A 17,446-nucleotide genomic window follows, 5' to 3' on the forward strand; every position below is an offset into this window, starting at 1 on the left:
TCTGCTTCTCGATCATTATACATTTTATGTGATTCGACTCGCAAACAAATTCCCCTTAAAAAATACACAAGCAAAAACACTTAAAACACTAATAAATGTTCAGATTTAAAGCAAAGAAAGGAAGTGGTGCGAAGCCTTGTAGTGAGTTTTCGTCATCATGGAATTACACCTAAAAAACAAAAACCAAATTCTCTCTCTCTTCTTTCTTAAGGGCACCGTTATTTTCGCTCGTACGCATCGTAGGTCGATCCCTTATGCAAGAGCGCGAACGTTAGCTCCGCCCAATTAAAAAACACAAAAACAAACAGAAAATCGTGAGCCAAGCTACGGTAACTCTGATTCCTGAAAAGGATACGTAGGCAGCGGGGTAGGGCCCGTGCGAGTACAATTCTTTATTTTCCCTACATTCTGCATTCATTCGCATATAGACATAGACATAGTACACACCCTTTAGATAGAAACAAACATAGGTGGATACCATCGAGTACGATGGGCGCGAGGGGTGCTAATACCTTCCTCTTGCGTAACCGACTCCCGTACCTTGATTCTCGGGTCGCAAGATCCTGTTCCTTCCTTTGTTAGGTTTTCTGATATTCCTTTCCCTTATGGGATAAATATATTGGTGGCGACTCTGTTCATTTTTCGCGAGCGTGCAACAAACTCCTGTAGCGTTTGATACGATCGAGCTTGACATGGGGTACCATAACCAGGCGAGGTTCTTTCATGGAACATTGTGTCTGGCACGTTTGTTGCCTCAAACACATTGTACCCCATGGGAATCGTTAACCATGCTGACTATTATGGACCACCTGTCCGTGTCTAGACTACATACTTGTGAGATTGGGATGGGACAGGAAACCTTGGCTCATACATACCATTGGTTCTTCATATTTGTGGTCGGACCTTTATTTGGTCTGTTCTCATGGTGCTTGATATTCTGGTATTTAAGAAAGGCGTCGAACCTTTGATCCTGTGACATTTGACCTATACAAAGATGTTTCATCAGTTATCTAGAGATTGTACAGATGTTACTCATATTATGTGGACCGTTGATCCCATGCTTTTGCATTGCATAACATCATGACTTTATCCACTTCATTTGTGGGGATCCTAAAGTCCGTTTCAAAAAAAATGAGAAACGAAGAAAAAAAATAAGAAAAGATATTCTATACAAATTAAAGCTTTTATTACAAAAGAAAAATGGAAACAAAAAGTGTGAAAAAACTTTAGGATCCCTTAGAAATGAAACATGCATTCATTATATCATGCATTGCATGGTTCTCTCAGAAGCTTATGGGGTCCTTTATACTCAGATTCTAACTTCAGCAACAAAATTAACTTCTCATCGCTATGTACTTGAAAGTTAACATTGGAACAACTTCGTGGGGTTTTGACTGAGATAAGAACATAAATGGAGACTGACATGAATCAGTTTATGGAAGTTATTCAAGCTTTTTCTCTTAGACAAGAAGAGTTGAGAACAGTTTCTTCAAAGGACAAATGCAAATGTTAGTTTCACCTCAGGGAAAGATCTTATGAATAAGAATGTTTGAAGTATTGTTGAGATTCCAATGCTTGGTAAGGAGAATTCACATCATTAAAGTCCTCAGGTTTCTGATTATTGGAATTGACAAAAGGTTTCACCTCTTGGAGGAAAGTTTGGAAGCCATAGAAAGCCGTGACTCCGCTGATTTAGATATTGTTGGTTTGTGCCTGATGTCAAAAAACTGCAAGGGTCACTTACTCTCACTCCGAATGGTTTGGATATTGAAGTTAAATTGGTAACCATCTTGTCATACCCCAAAATTTTCCCATCATATTTCAATATATTCTGACTCACATAATCTTCAATCACTCAAGTCTATGCAAGGATTGAGCACACTTACTTCTCTCCTAAGCAACCAACCCATAACTAGGGTTTTGCTGCTCTCAAAGAGAAATCAACTTCTGATGCCTCAAGTGGACTTCATGGCCTATCATATGATTCAAAGGGGTGCAGTTACGGTGCATAGATAAAAATCTATGCACCGTGCATAGATTATTATGGGCCCTTGAATCATTGGATCAAATTCTAGACATCAATTGTTATTACTCAATACTCAATACTCACCACTCAATACTCAATACTCAATACTCAATACTGGATTAAAAACATGATCCAATGGCTTATGTAGGCTTATGCATGGTGCATAAGGAAAATCCTTATGCATATTAGCCAAAGCCGATTCAAAGGACCCTCGTGTCAAGTTTCAAGCTCTGACTCACAAGTTTGATTAGTCAACTGCTCAAATGGACAACAATCAACCAATTTAACCTAAAAGTCAACTATGGTCAAATTACGGTCAAAACTCCTAATTTCTGGTCAACATCAATATTTTGAAGTCACATTCATCATTTGATCAAAGGTTGATCATGATTAATCAAGAAAAGATCAAAAATCCACAAAAGTACAAAGTTGCTAAATTAGGGTTTCTAGGTAAAAGTCAACTGAACTTTGACCAGCCATATCTCTCTCATACTTTCTCAGAAATTCCTTAAACAAAGCTCATTCTCAAGGAAATTTAATTCTCTATAACTTTGATGTTGGGCCCAAGGTCAAGAAATGCTTCCGCATAAGAGATATGAGCCAATACATTATAGGTCCTTCTAGAAGCTCGCAAAAAACTGTTTTTTGTCAGTAGCCATATCTTCAAGATAAAATTCTCAAGTGCAAAAAAGCTTCCAAAGTGGCTTGTAAAGGACATCTTGGGCTTTCCAAAAAGTCCTAGAACATATCCATATGATAAGTATTGAATGATTTATGACTGGTGCAAGTTGGGCAAATTTTGGAAAATGTGTGAAACTCTAATTGGCAAAGATTGAAACTTTTGAGTATTGGGCCATAACTATTGAGCTATTCACGAAATCCTAAGCCCAAAGGGAGTCCATGACTCAAATATTTTTATTTTATGACATTATTTCATTTATATTTGATTTTAATTATTTAAATTCAAATAAAAATCAAATAAATTATGAAATAATTATAATGAATGATTCAATCTTTTTCCCTTGATCAAAATCTGAGTAAATATAATTTAATGGCTGGAAGAAAATATGCAAAATATAATTGGAGCCAAAGGAGAAAGATTTTATGCAAAAAATCAATGAAATCTTTTCAAATTTTTTCTCATCAATCTACTTGATTCTCAAGCAAGAATATAACCCTATTTCCTTTCATTATAAATAGGGAACAATCAGAAACAAGGGGAAGACGAAAAAAAAGATGGAGAAAATAGGGTTTCCAAGTTCCAAAATCACAAGAAAATTAGGGCATGATGGATTTTCTACTACAGCCTCTCCCACATAATTCCAAGCATTGAACCATGCTCTGAGAGATCCCAGGGCTTCCTTCTCATCTTCATCATTGCTCAGAGCACGCAGAAGAAGGGCACTTGAGAACATGGTTACATAAAACTCTTTCAAGTTTCGATTATTTTTATACGTGCATTATGAATGAATATTGTTATTATATTTGTGTTTATGATGTTATTTGAATCTGTTTTGAGCCTTTAACCGTGAGTTTTAACGCAGGGATAATAATTCACCATTGTTAGGGCTTTAAAGTGTGAAGCTTTCGTTTTCTATGCTCAAGGCCGTATTTGTCCAAAATAACATCACCATCGAACTCGGGGGGGGGGGGTTGGTTTAGATACTCTGGGCGTTTGCTTTATCTTGTTAACGTGTTATCATTGAGTTTTTATTTTTGCAAAATTCGGAGGAAAATTTTGCAGGTAAGTTCATGGGAATTTCCGCAGGAAATTCCGCAGCAACGCAAATAGAAGAAGATGAATAGTGGCCTTGGACTTGCTGACTGCTGCGTTGGCATGAAAGACCAATCCTATTCGTTGGTCAGCTTCCACAAATACTTTCTCCTCCACGCGCGTGAAGACCATTGGTCGGTCAAAACGTCAAACACTTCTCCTCCTTCCCATTGGCTTGTGCGTGATGCAGGGGACCACATCTTTGACTGGTTTGAAATTCCCTTTTAATATTTCTTTTCATATTTAATGATTAATGGCCATTTAATTATCACCATACGTTTGCAGCATAAGTGATATGTGTGTTTTGATGATTAAGTGCAAGGGCTTGGGTTCGAACCCTACCCTTGTCACTATTATTTTTTAACAACTATTGCAGTCAAATTCTTACAGATCCAACGCCCCCAACTCATGAGTGCATACGATACACCCCCAAATCCACACCGTTCATCTCCACTGTCATCAGATCTGAAAGCCAGAAGCGTGCTGCCCATGATATACACTCAAGGGCTTCCCACACAGGATTTCGAGCGCTGAGTTGGCTTTGGCAAATGGGTTGGGCCTCTTCAAGTTTTAATTATTCACCTCCTGCCAATTGTTGTACCCCCCATGTCCTTTAAATTTTTTATTTGTTTTTATTATTTCTTTTTGAGTTTGTTTTTTTATTAACTAATTTTGATTACCAAATTGCGATTAAAATTAACACACTAATAGAGTATTGATTTAGAAATTAGGTTTAGTATAATTAACCTTAATTTTATTTTTGTTATTGATTTAATTAAATTGGTTTGATAATTAGGTTGGTTATTTTAGTCAATAATTTAATTAATTAACGATTAGGATTAACATAATACTTGAATTAAAATAGGTTTCCGATCAATCTCCTTTAACTCTGATTTTTTCCAACTTTGATTTTCTCCCGATTCTCTTCTCATCTCCAAACTCTTTTGATTGACGCATGATTGTTTAAATTTCGTTTTTTTTATTTTTCTATTTTAAAATGTATTTCATTTAAATATTAGAAATTATGTATAGATTGCAAGGTTTTTATGTAATAGTAATTAGGACCTTTTATTTCCTGCAATTTACATTTCCGCACTTTATTTTTCTGATTTTCAAACTGCGTGGTTAGTAAAATAGGGAGTGACAACAAGTAATCGAACGTAGCTCACTAATTCAAGATAAATATCTGAATACAATCACGTGATTGGTGCACACACACACATTTAAGGAACCACTCTTATGTTGCCTTCTCGATCAAATAGTCAAGTCCCTTCGAGCGTAGGGATACCTTAGCTTGCTGCCTTCGATTCAAAAATCACCATATCCCTCTGATTTAAAGATTATAGTCCCTTCGATGTTGCCTTCGATATAAGTGATCTTGTCCCTCGATTAAATGGTGATCGTCCCTTCGAATGCTAAGGTGTCCTTACATGTTGCCTATATGACTATTATATCCTTCCCTTAGACTACCTGCCCTCTTTATGGCAGGGACATTCTTATGGCAAACGATAACCTTCCGATTGTAGCAACCTACCCTAAAAATTAAATTTAGAGTCGCCACCTATTCTGAAGGGCGAATAGGAAACCCTACGCAGTCAAGAGATCGGGGTAAGTTATTATAATCAGGTCGAGGGAAGGTGTTAGGCACCCTCAACCCTTTCCTATGGCTTTGAATCTAAGGTAACAGTTTTATGGCTAAAATATTAGGATTTAATAGCTAAAGAAATGAACAGGGTGAATGGCAAGATTTGAACCTGATCGGGATTTTGAGGAAGGGGACTCGCCTTGGTTATCCAAGTGCCTACGTACCTCCTTATGGAGGATCAGAGTCTACGTAGTTCGGGCACAGGGTTGTACGCCTTTGAATTAGTATGAGGTTGTTTGAAGGCTTTTTGAATGGCTTGTCGTAGTTTTGAAATGCAAAGTTCGAAGGTATTTTGAATTACCTTATCGTAGTTTTGAACATCGCAGTGTTGAAGAGATGAATTTTGTAGCTCCGTGGTTTAGTGTGTTTTAAGATTTGGGCGTACAACCCTGATTTAATATGTCACCGTTAGTTGCAATGATCAATAGGTTTGATCATTATAGTTAACGGATTAAATAATGTATTGCTGGTTGCTCTGATCGATAGATTCGATCGTCACAGGCAGCAAATGAAGTGTATTTTAATCTTGTAATTTTTATCTCTTGTCTAATGCGACTAATAGATTTAGTCGGGTCGAGAAGGGAATTAATTAAGGGTTAATATTTTTTTGCCAAATGGGCAGTAGGATTGGGCAAACCCTAATGTCTATAACCTTTCTAGGGTTTTTATTATGATTTTTAATAATTAAAATTGATTAAATCAATTACATCGATATAACCGAAATAATCGAAAAATACAATTCTAAACCTAGTCGCTAATCTAACCCTAATTATATTATCCTTATCCTAATTAAAACAAACTAATTAAAATAAACAATATATAATTATCATTAATCTAAATAAACAATAAAATAAAATAAATAAAAATGCAATAGGAACCTGGCACCAATCCTGTGTATGTGGCCTTTGAAGGTACATGGTGCACCTACACTTTGAGCAGCGTTGGATCAGTGATGGAGACGATCTGATGGCTGAGCATTGAAGATGCATAATGGCCATGCGTGAGGACTGTACACATGATCATGAATAACATAAAGTTTGCAATTACTAAAAATATAAATGGCTTTGGGGAGGTTCGAACCCCCTCCCTCTAGGTAACGCGCGCGCCTTTCTTCCCACCACACCAATTCTCATTTGCTGTTTATGGCATGATCCACAAAACATAAATATAAAAAATAAACGCTATTGGGGGAAAGTCAAACAAACCAACATGTGGGCCGTAGTAACCCTTGGAACGGCCAATCAAGAACAGAGCAAGTGGGCAGGCTTAGTTGACTCGCGAATCAAATGGAGAGAGAGACTGTTGGCGTTCTGACTGGCCAATGAAGGTTCACAAACACGCCACGCATGCAAGTCCCCCACGGCCTGAAACCTTATAGCCACCGGAACAGTAGAATCCGACCTTCTTCTCCGATACACAAAAAATCCAACACCTGCAAATAGCCACTGTAAATTCGGAAGGAGTACCCTACCCCCTAAATCAAGGTCTGCGAATGTGATGGTGGTGTTGTTTTTGGTTCAAACATCCTGAAAAGCGAGATACGAGCAAAAAAACCGAACACGGTGCACTAATGGTGGGTTGCGATTCCCACGTAAAACCTTCGATCCAAACGCCCAGAATCGATCTAAAAACTCATACGAACTTGATCAAACTTCAACGTGCCATTTAATACGATTAAAATCGAGGGTTTAGAAGTTTCAAACCTTACCAACCGACATAATTGAGAGAGGTCATTCCGGCGTATGGCGAGCCCCTAGGATGACTGGGAATGACACCTTGAGATCTTAGGACGATAATTGAATACCTAGTTTCCTCTAAAACTCGCTGGAGAAAGGTTTCTTATTATGCCCTAGTTTTTTCCTTGCAAGTTGAAATTCCTTGTTCTCTACCACTTTTTTCGTCCCCCTGGCTGCCCAAATAATCCTCATATATATATGTGAATCCTTTTAGGTCTCATAACGTGTGAAAGAATCAAGAAATTTGATTTAGCAATATGCATAAAATCTTTCCAAACTTGGCCAATCTTGCTTCTCATCTTCCTTTCCCGTATCCTTTGGCTTTATGACCAATTTAAAATCAATTTGGATTCAAGAGAATCAATCACATGATTTTAAAATATTAAATCATGACTTTATTTAATAAATTTTGTATTTAAATGAATAAATACAAAATTAAATAAAAATCACCAAATAATTGGAAATTGGTTTATGGGCTTTCATTAAACTTAATATCATGTGGATAACTTAATTTTAGAAGCCCAATACTCAAAGGTGTGCAAATAGTCAATTAGGGTTTCACACACTTCATGAATTTTTGACCAACTTCCGGGCCTTATATCTCCCTCAATTTTTATCATTTGGGGATGTTCTTGAACTTTTTAGAAATCTCAAAGAGTCCTCTAAATGCTCCTTTTTGTTTCATCTCCATTGAAGTTTCCATGCTCAGGTATGCTTCATTTGAAAAAAGATGACTTCTAATTGACTTTCAAAAGGACCCGTAATGTTTTTGTCCATATCTCCCAAATGGTGCATTTATTGATTTTGGGCCCAACATCAAAATTGTAGAGAATGAAATTTCCTTGAGAATAGGCTTTGGTTGGGCAATTTCTGACAAACCATGTGAGAGTTATGACCGGTCAAAGTTGAGTTGACTTTTTAGTTAAAACCCTGATTTGAACCTTTGATTAGGAGAGAGTGACTTGAGTTTAACCATTGAGCCTTGAACCCTTGAGGATGAAATAAGGCGGGCAAATTTTGGGGTATGACACCGATGACCCTTCAACATCCAATGAAATGACTTTCTACCCTCTTATTGTATGGATAACCCTTTCAAACTGAAAAGCTTAAAGAACAGAAATCTTAAAATTAGGTAGTTGCTACTAATTGCTTACTCTGATTCAAATTCAAATCTTTTTTCACACTATCTTTTCAAATACTTTCAAAACAAGGCTACGCTTATTTACAAGCTAAAGTCCTTAAACAAAACATTTTCTTATTCACACACTACAAACATTTTGAAAATAAAAGTGAGTTAAGCAATTAAGAGCCCATGGATAACCATGGATACAAAGGGTGCTTACACCTTCCCTTTGTATAACCTACCCCCGAACTCAAAGTCTTTTAAAAGGTTTTTTTCTGTCCTTTTTGCCTTTCCAAATTGGATAAAACAAAAGTTGGTGGCGACTCTTGCTATCCGCAACATTTTCAAAAAGTCAGTTCTCCCACCGTATTGCACATCTCTTATACTTGTGTGAAAGTTTCTTGGGGCTCCCGAACGAGGGATAAGCAATACTTGGTCTATCTTGAGCTTTGCATCATTTGAGTTGCTCGAATCCCTTAAAGCATTACAAACTCTTGGGTGACTTTGCCAGAATCTTCTGTCAGGCAGTAATCAAAAGTGTTCTACAGAGACGTTTCTCATTCTCAAGGTTCTGCTTCATATCTCAGTTGCCTTTTCTTAGAATTTCTTTCTCAGTGGCCTTCGCTTGTTGACAGAGACAATAAGAATATGAGAAACAAATTGATGTGATTCTATTGCCTTGTGCCCATTCTCTTCCCTGTTTGCTGGAACTTCAATTGGTTAAGATTCGTGTATTGGGTCCTCTTGACCACGAATAGATCTCCTCAATTTGATGACCATACAAGGTTATTCCATTTCTGATGGAAATTACTACTCTAGCAACTATACTTGGGGCTCCTGACCGAGGGATAAGTAAGACATGGTCTATCTTGAGCATTGCAACATTCTCATTGCTCGAATCCCTAAAGTAACGCAGAAATTTACAACTTTTGGGCGACTTCGTTGGAGTTTTCTTCAAGGAAATAATCTAAAAGTTTTATGCAAGAACATATGATAATGTTAGGTGATTACCATATTGGGGGAACCCGGTCACTCGATTGAAGATCATAATACATTCAGATACAAAAGCTCAAAGATCCCATTGATTCTAGAGCAATCACATTCACTACAAGAGGTTCATGCATAAATTGAAGTCTCAAAAGGGTATCAAAACTGCATAAAGTATTCAAGAGCAATAAGTACAGACGGAGTCAAGTCTCCTCAACAATGGCAGCCATCCTATTTTTTATTGCATTCTCATTTGTAACATTTCATTGTCTACTTAAGCATTGCTAGCATGAAAAAATTGTTAATTTTTGAATGAAAATCATAATACACTGTTTATGTTTGTCTTGAGGTAATCCATTCATTATCACTCATAAAATGATTTTCTTGCATACGATACTGTCATACCCCAATTTTTGACCTAAGATACCACCTCATATCATAGCATATGCATCATTTGCATCTCTAAAAAATTGCATAGCTTGTGTTTGCTACTTGTGACTCAGCAGGGTTTAATCAAGAAATCACTCATCAATACAAGCAACAATCAATTAGGGTTTTGTTCCCCCTTCATTTCAAATGAATCATCTTCATCAACAATCAACATTTGGTCCTCAGAGATTCATTTCAACAAACTCAAAGGCTCTGAATCAACCCGATTAGGATTTTGACTAAAGATAACACACCCCTGACTTTTTCTCAGGATTTGACCTAATGACTTGGGACATGACCTCAAGACCCCAAGTACATCATTTTGGCCTAATCTATTGGCTCAAGACATCTCCTACACAAGGATTGATCAACAGTGAAGTTTCAAATCGTCAGATTAGGGTTTTGAACTATCAGGGACTGAAATCAGGGATCACATTTGGGAAACCCTAAAAATCCCCAGGAAGTCAATCAAAGGTTTCAATCATCCTCAAATAATCCCTATGACAGCATCCAATGGGAATTGCATCTCAATTCAAGATCCACAGTCATCAATCTCATCAGGTCGACAATTAGGGTTTTTGACCTCATTCACCTGAACCATTGACTTTTTAATCAGGACATGGTGCCACAACTCAAACCATGGCTCAATATCCTCTAATGCCTTAATATTATCCATTCATACCATTCATTTGGTAAGGATAGCCTAGTTCATTTGAAATCTCCAAAAACGCGATTCGTCTGAAAAAGTCAACTGTATAAGATCACCATTGACTTTTTGGAAATTTTGGTCAACCATGACTTTTGAAGTTTCAAATCATTAATATATGATATATGAAGTCATTTGATCAAGGAAAATCAAGAAAATCAATCAAGAATCAAAAAGTCAAAAGTTTGACTTTTATACTTAGAAAAATTCCTAAGTGTTTTTCAATGGTTTTTTCCAAACTTTGGAAGGGAATTTCTCAAAATTTCACCTACAAACTGAAAAAAACTTCCAATATGAAAGTTGTAGATTTTGATCCAATGAACAACTTTGTCACATATAATTTTTTTCCAAAAGATCAACCATTTAAGAGATATGGAGCTTCAAAGTTGGTATCTTTTGAAAATTTCACTTAAAACCTCATTTTCTTCAAAGTTCATGGATCTTTTTCACCCATTTCCTTAAAGGTCTTGAAGAAACTTTCAACTAGGGTTTTGAAGTGTGTAATATGAGCTTTCCAAAATGTCCAAGAGCATGAAAAAATATGGAGCATAGCTATGGTTTTGAATTATGCATTTAGTGATCATTTTCACTTGAAATTTCAAACCATTTTCACTAAGTTATGAACCAATTTGCCAAATAATGCAAGTAATGATGCATCAAGGCAATAATTGAAGATATTTTCTAATTTGAAGATCAGAATGGAAGAGGATAAGAAGTTTGGAAGAATGACCATGGTTAAGTTACTTTAACCATTTTGCATTAAATGTAAAAGATTCCTTTTTATCTCTTAAGCCAAATCATCACTTCTTTGATCAACTTGCCAAGCTCTGCATTCAGAACTCTTGGCCTATAAATAGAGGTCCAAACTCCATTCAAAATCACACCAAAGCCTCACAAATTATAGGCTTTCTCTTTCTTTCTTAGAATACAAGTTTCTTAAGTTTCTAAGAGGTAGAAAACTCAACCTCCAAACCCTTAAAGTTATGGCCAAAGTGATGGTTCTAGCAACTCATAAACATCATATGGGATGTGTTTGAACCACTCACACACCCCAAATCACCCCAAAACTCAGATTCACTCTTCAACCTCCATATGAACACATGAAGAGCCTTATCATGCCAATTTTCATTCCAGATCATTTCTGTCCAAATTAACACTTCCCACACCTCACATATATCACATATGAGCTATCCAAACACTCATCATCAACCTGAAACATCAGAATCATCGAGCTCGATTCACACTTAGGCTTAACTGCAGATCGGGTACCTCCAACTGCTCCAGGTGTTTTCAATTCACTCCAAGCATCCAGACACCTTCCATAATCATCATTGAAGCTATCCAGATTGTTACAAAGCATCTGTAACACCTCCAGATCAAAATTCAATTCCCAGTTTGGCCGTTTTTGAAGGTAAGTCTTATGAACTTCAAACTCATACATACATGCATCATAAATGAAAAATTGAGTTGCCATCTTGTTTCTGCACTATCACTGATCAATAGCCCTCAATCAATTTCACAATTCATCAATCGTACACGGTTTCATGTTCAAATTCAGAATTAGGGTTCTTCGTGTTCATCACAAAATTGACCATCTTAGAGCAAAAATAAATGAATTATGAGGACACCATCATGTTCCTCGTGAAAAACCGAGTGAGATAGACCCTTTACTTGATCAAAACAACACAGTTTCAATGATTTTCAAAAATCAGTTAGGGTTGTGTTCTTGGCGCGTTTTTTGGTTTGGAAAATTCAAATCCTTGTTTTAAAATATATTTGATTGAACGCGTATGTATTACAAGCCACAAGCGTGGATCAGTTGGCAAGTGTTTTGGCTGGTGAGAGTAAGGGCGTGGGTTCAAACCCTGGCAGGACCAAACCATTTTTTTTAACACTTATTTTCTTCAATTTTTTTTAACAACTTTAACTAATTAATTAACTAACCAAATCAATTCATTTTTGCTTCATTTTTTGCACACTTTTTATTTAACACATATATTTTATGAATACTAAAAAAATCACAAAAAAAATATTTATTTAATACATTTTTAATTAAGTTTAAAATGACATGTTTTTAAGTGTTTTTTAATACTTTAAATATTGTTTTTCATTTGATTTTTTTAAACTTAATCACTTGTAAATATTTTTGATCAAACCCTAATTATTTAGGTCTTAATTAAGCATGAAATTTGTTTTTTATCTTAATTAAGTTGACTTTTGTCAAAATTCAAACCGTTTTAAAACAAACGATCACAATTTTTCAAAACGATAAACCGTTTCTTTTTGGTTTTTCTTTTCAAAAGAAACTATTGCTTAAATCTTTTTTTGGATTGATCAATTGATTTTCAAACACGGGCCTCTCGAATATTAGAGAGTATCAGTCCCTCTCCTTTTTCTTTGTACAGCTTTTCTTTGTACAGAAAACTTTTTCAAAACAAAACTTTCAAACAGTTTTAAAACGACGAAACCTCTCGTTTTTAACAAAACAATCAACCATGTTTTATAAAATAAAACATGGGCCTCCACATAGGTATAAGTCGCATTCCTGTACATGAAATTAGGTATTTCATTGTACACATACCTTTTTGTATATATCTCGTTCAATTTGTTTTTTAACCTCGAATAACAAATCAAAAATGAAGGTTTTCTTTAAATCTTCCCAAAAATACCATGGGCCTCCATGTAGGTATAAGTCCCGAGCCCTTTTGTAAATACTTGTTTACATAGCTTTTGAATAAACTCAAGTGGGCCTCTCCCCGAGTATAAGTCCCGAGCCCCCGTGTTTACAAACGGATCATGCATACAGGTATATTTCCTTCATAAACTCCATTGTATACACACACCTTGTCATATATAACTGTTCATACTTGTTCATATTTGTTCATGTACTTGTTCATATTTGTTCGTACTTGTTCATATTTGTGATTGTGTTATATGCTTGTTCAACTTAGTACAACACTAGGTTCCCCATAGCCTCCTATTGGGTTTCGTGCAAAGAATCTCCCTAGTTTAGGTTAGGACATAGAGTATGGTTTCCCGGTGAAATCGCTCTAAGAGCTCAAACCAACTATACCACGCCTCCTCTTGGGCTTCGTACAAACGACTTGTCCCTCCCATAGCCTCCTCTTGGGCTTACAATGCAAGGACCCTCGATAGTCCCTCCCATAGCCTCCTCTTGGGCTTACAATGCAAGGACCCTCGAATAGCCTCCTCTTGGGCTTCGTACAAGGACCCACGGGCTTCTTATAAGCATCCCCAATATCCAAATCAAATACCCTAGGAGATTAGACATTTATCATCTCTATGATAGGAGTATCTCTTCTATATCATCACAAACAATCAATCAATCAATCAATCAACTTAACTTTTTGGCCACAAGGCTGGCTAATCAATCAAACCTTTTTGCCACCGTACTGGCTGATTAATCAAAGTTTTTGTCACAAGGCTGACTTCATTGAAACTTTTGCCACAAGGCTGGCTGATTAATCAAAACTTTTTGTCACAAGACTGACTTCATTGAATGTTTTTGCAATAAGGCTGGCTAAAAAAACATCTTTATTATTCTAAGCACCATAAGTGGCATGGCCCAGGGCATATAATGAAAATATTTTCAAACAAAATCAAACAGATGTATGTGATGATATAGATTAGATACATCGAACATTTAGATTACATTCGTCTCTTATCCTTTGCTTCCACTAGCATAAGTGGGAACTACGATTACTCTGACTTTCTCAACATCCCTTTGAGAATACGTAGGCACAAGGTCGTATCCTTGGCGAGCAAAACTTCTCCCTCAAACCACTCAAACCTTAGCACCCGTAGACCCCGAGCTACAGATGCTCTGATTCCCTCTAAGGGATATGTATGCAGAGGATCGCGATGATCTTTGCGAGCATAATCAAACAAACACCTTAGGTCCCACCTATTTCACAAGAACCTCTCAATAACACTGAATGAAAAACATAGAAAAGAAACCTATAGAGTACTATAGATACGTTGGGTGCTAATACCTTCCCTTCGTATAACCAACCCTCTTACCCAAAGATCTCTCCCCCACTTTTAAGGTTATTGCAACTTTTTTCCTTTTCCTACTTTGGAAACAATAAAAAGTTTGGTCGAAACAAAAGAAAAATCATTTTTTGAGCACTCGAGCCCAAAGAAGGCATCAGGTGTCTCATCCACAAAAAAGATACGATTTTTCCCCGCGACAGAAAAATGGCGACTCCACTGGGGACCATCTTTTTATTGTTTCCAAAGGAAGGGTTAATTCTATTTTCTATATTTTTCATTTCATTTTTTGTTACATGTGTGGTTCTGGTTCTGTTACTTGTGTGGTTCTGTTACAAGTGATACATTTTGGACAAATCCTAACCCGGATTAAGTACACATAAGAATTAGGTGGAGGGTATAGTCATGTACAGGCGTACGTGAGAATCCTTCCGCTCAGTGGAGGTTCCCTGTTGGTAATATATGCTTAGCATGTTTCGTAGCGAAGACATTATTACTTTCATTGAACTGTAGAAGCTGAGTTGGTCATAGAACCCCAACCCATCCTGGCCTTATTAGGTTGTGGTGCAGAAACTATTCAGGTGAAGACTTGGATTAGTTGTCATGCGGAGAACCACACTCAGACGAGTTTTTCTTGAGAATATTGCTGGCTCACAAGTTTAATTGTGCAAGCCGGTAATATCCGAAAGAAAAATGTAGACTCTGACATATCAGTAGAACATGTTGTGCAGGTGATTAACTAGAACTATCCCATTTTTGGTTCTCTGACCTCATGCTCGTGACGCTGGACCTTTGAACCTATGTGTACCATGTTTGTTACCATGTTTGTGTACCATGTTTGTAGTACCATGTTTGCGTTACCATGTTTGCGCTACCATGTTTTACCATGTTTGAATATGTGGCATCCATGCATTCATACATTCATTAAAAAAAACCCATCTTTTTCCATAAAAACATGATTTTTCCAAAAATTTAGAGAATTTTCTTTGCAAACATTATAGGATTAAGTTATGGAAGGAGTAAAAAGGCATACCAAAAAGTGCGGTTTCAAAGCGCCTGATGTGGAAAAACTGAGAGAGTTGGCATCTTTTGTACAAGATCCTCCCGATTTTAGGAAAAGTTATGGAAAGCTTTTGCCTATCCTGAACACTCATGTTGATGAAGGACTTCTCAAAACTCTGGTTCAGTTCTATGATCCCGTCTACCGGTGTTTTACCTTTCCAGATTACCAGTTGGTACCGACCTTGGAAGAATATGCCAATCTTTTGGGTATTCCTGTGTCTGACAAAATACCCTTCAATGGTTTGGAAGCCATTCCTAAGTCACACGTCATTGCAGCAAGTATCCACTTGAAGAAGTCTGAAGTAGAGAGTAATTGGACTACCAAAGGAAACCTCCCGGGTTTAACTTCACACTTCTTAATAAAGAAAGCCTTTGATTTCATCGAAACTGGTAGCATGATAGCTTTTGAAGCTATACTAGCCTTGCTCATCTATGGGTTAGTTCTGTTTCCCAACGTCGACAACTTTGTTGATATCAACGCCATAAAGATCTTTCTGATTGGAAATCCTGTTCCGACTTTGCTTGGTGACATGTATTTCTCTGTCCATCATAGGAATCGCCAAGGCGGTGGAATCATTGTATGTTGTGCACCTCTGTTGTTCAAATGGATTGTTTCACACTTACCTGAGTCTCCTATTTTCACGGAAAACCGAGAAAGTTTGCATTGGCCTTGAAGACTTATGTCTCTTACTAATAATGATATTCGTTGGTATACCTTGGCTCGCTGTGGTACGGAAACCATTGAAAGTTGTGGAGAGTTCGCCAACGTACCCCTCATTGGTACACAAGGGGGAATTAACTACAACCCGGTCCTAGCCCGACGACAACTCGGGTATGCAAATTCAACTAAGCCCATTGGTCCCTCAGTGGAAGGCTACTTCTACCGAGAAGGGGATAATCCTCAAAGGTTAAAAGCAAGAATGGTGAGAGCTTGGTACAACGTCCGATGGAAAGAAAAAGGTGAGGCAAGAAATTGCATTGCCATGGACGCCTACACCTACTGGGTAAAGAAAAGAGCAAAAGAGTTCCAAATGCCTTATGCTTATGAAAAACCCATGTTTCCTGCAGTCTCTCAACGACCCAACATTCCCACTATGGAGGAATACCAAGACACTTTAGCCAAGGTGAGGTTAGAAAAAGATGCTTGGGAAGAAAAGTTTCGTAAAACTGATGTGGAAAATAGAAAGTTGAAGAAAAGAGTGAAAGATCACGAAGAAACTCTCTATTATCAAGATGGATGGCTCATGAGTAAAGATGAGAAGATCCGTCAGAAAGACGCTGCAATCAAGAGGTACATCAAAGAAAGCAAGAAAAAGCTTGAAGGCTCAACAAGCAACGCTCCGACTCCTGATGATTGGAAGAATGTTGTTGACAAACTGAGGACCGAAAAGGCCGAATTGAAAGCTTACTATGGGAAAGAAATCATGAAGCTCAAGCTGCACAATGCATTTGGTTCTTCGTCTGATGAAGATGCTTAGGATTGTTTAGCTTTTTATTTATCATTTGCTTCTGTAAGGAGCTACGCTCCAATGTTGTAACATTTCCCATTATTTCAATAAAAGAATAGTTTGTGTTCAAATGTTTGCAAGAAAATAATCTTTAAAATGTTTGGAAAAATCATAAATTTCTTTTTGCATACATCATTCTGCATATCGAGTCTGTTGTATAGAGTCTCATCTTTTGGATCTTTCTCCAATAGATCGTCAAGCTGTCGCGTCTCAAAGTTTCTCGACCGCGCTCGCAATCAGATCACAGATACAATACTCGTTCAATCAGAAGAAGAGTAATGGAACACTCTGAACAAGAGAATATTGAGCTCCGTGGTACAGTGACCACCCTTCAGGAAAAGTTGGAAAGTCTCACTACTATGGTTGACTCTTTAATGACCGCACAGAATCAGCCGCCGCCACCCAACAGACAAGCAACAGTAACATCTGAAGTCACCAC

This window comes from Vicia villosa, linkage group LG2, assembly GCF_029867415.1.
Source record: "Vicia villosa cultivar HV-30 ecotype Madison, WI linkage group LG2, Vvil1.0, whole genome shotgun sequence".
NCBI classification, from domain to species: Eukaryota; Viridiplantae; Streptophyta; class Magnoliopsida; order Fabales; family Fabaceae; genus Vicia; species Vicia villosa.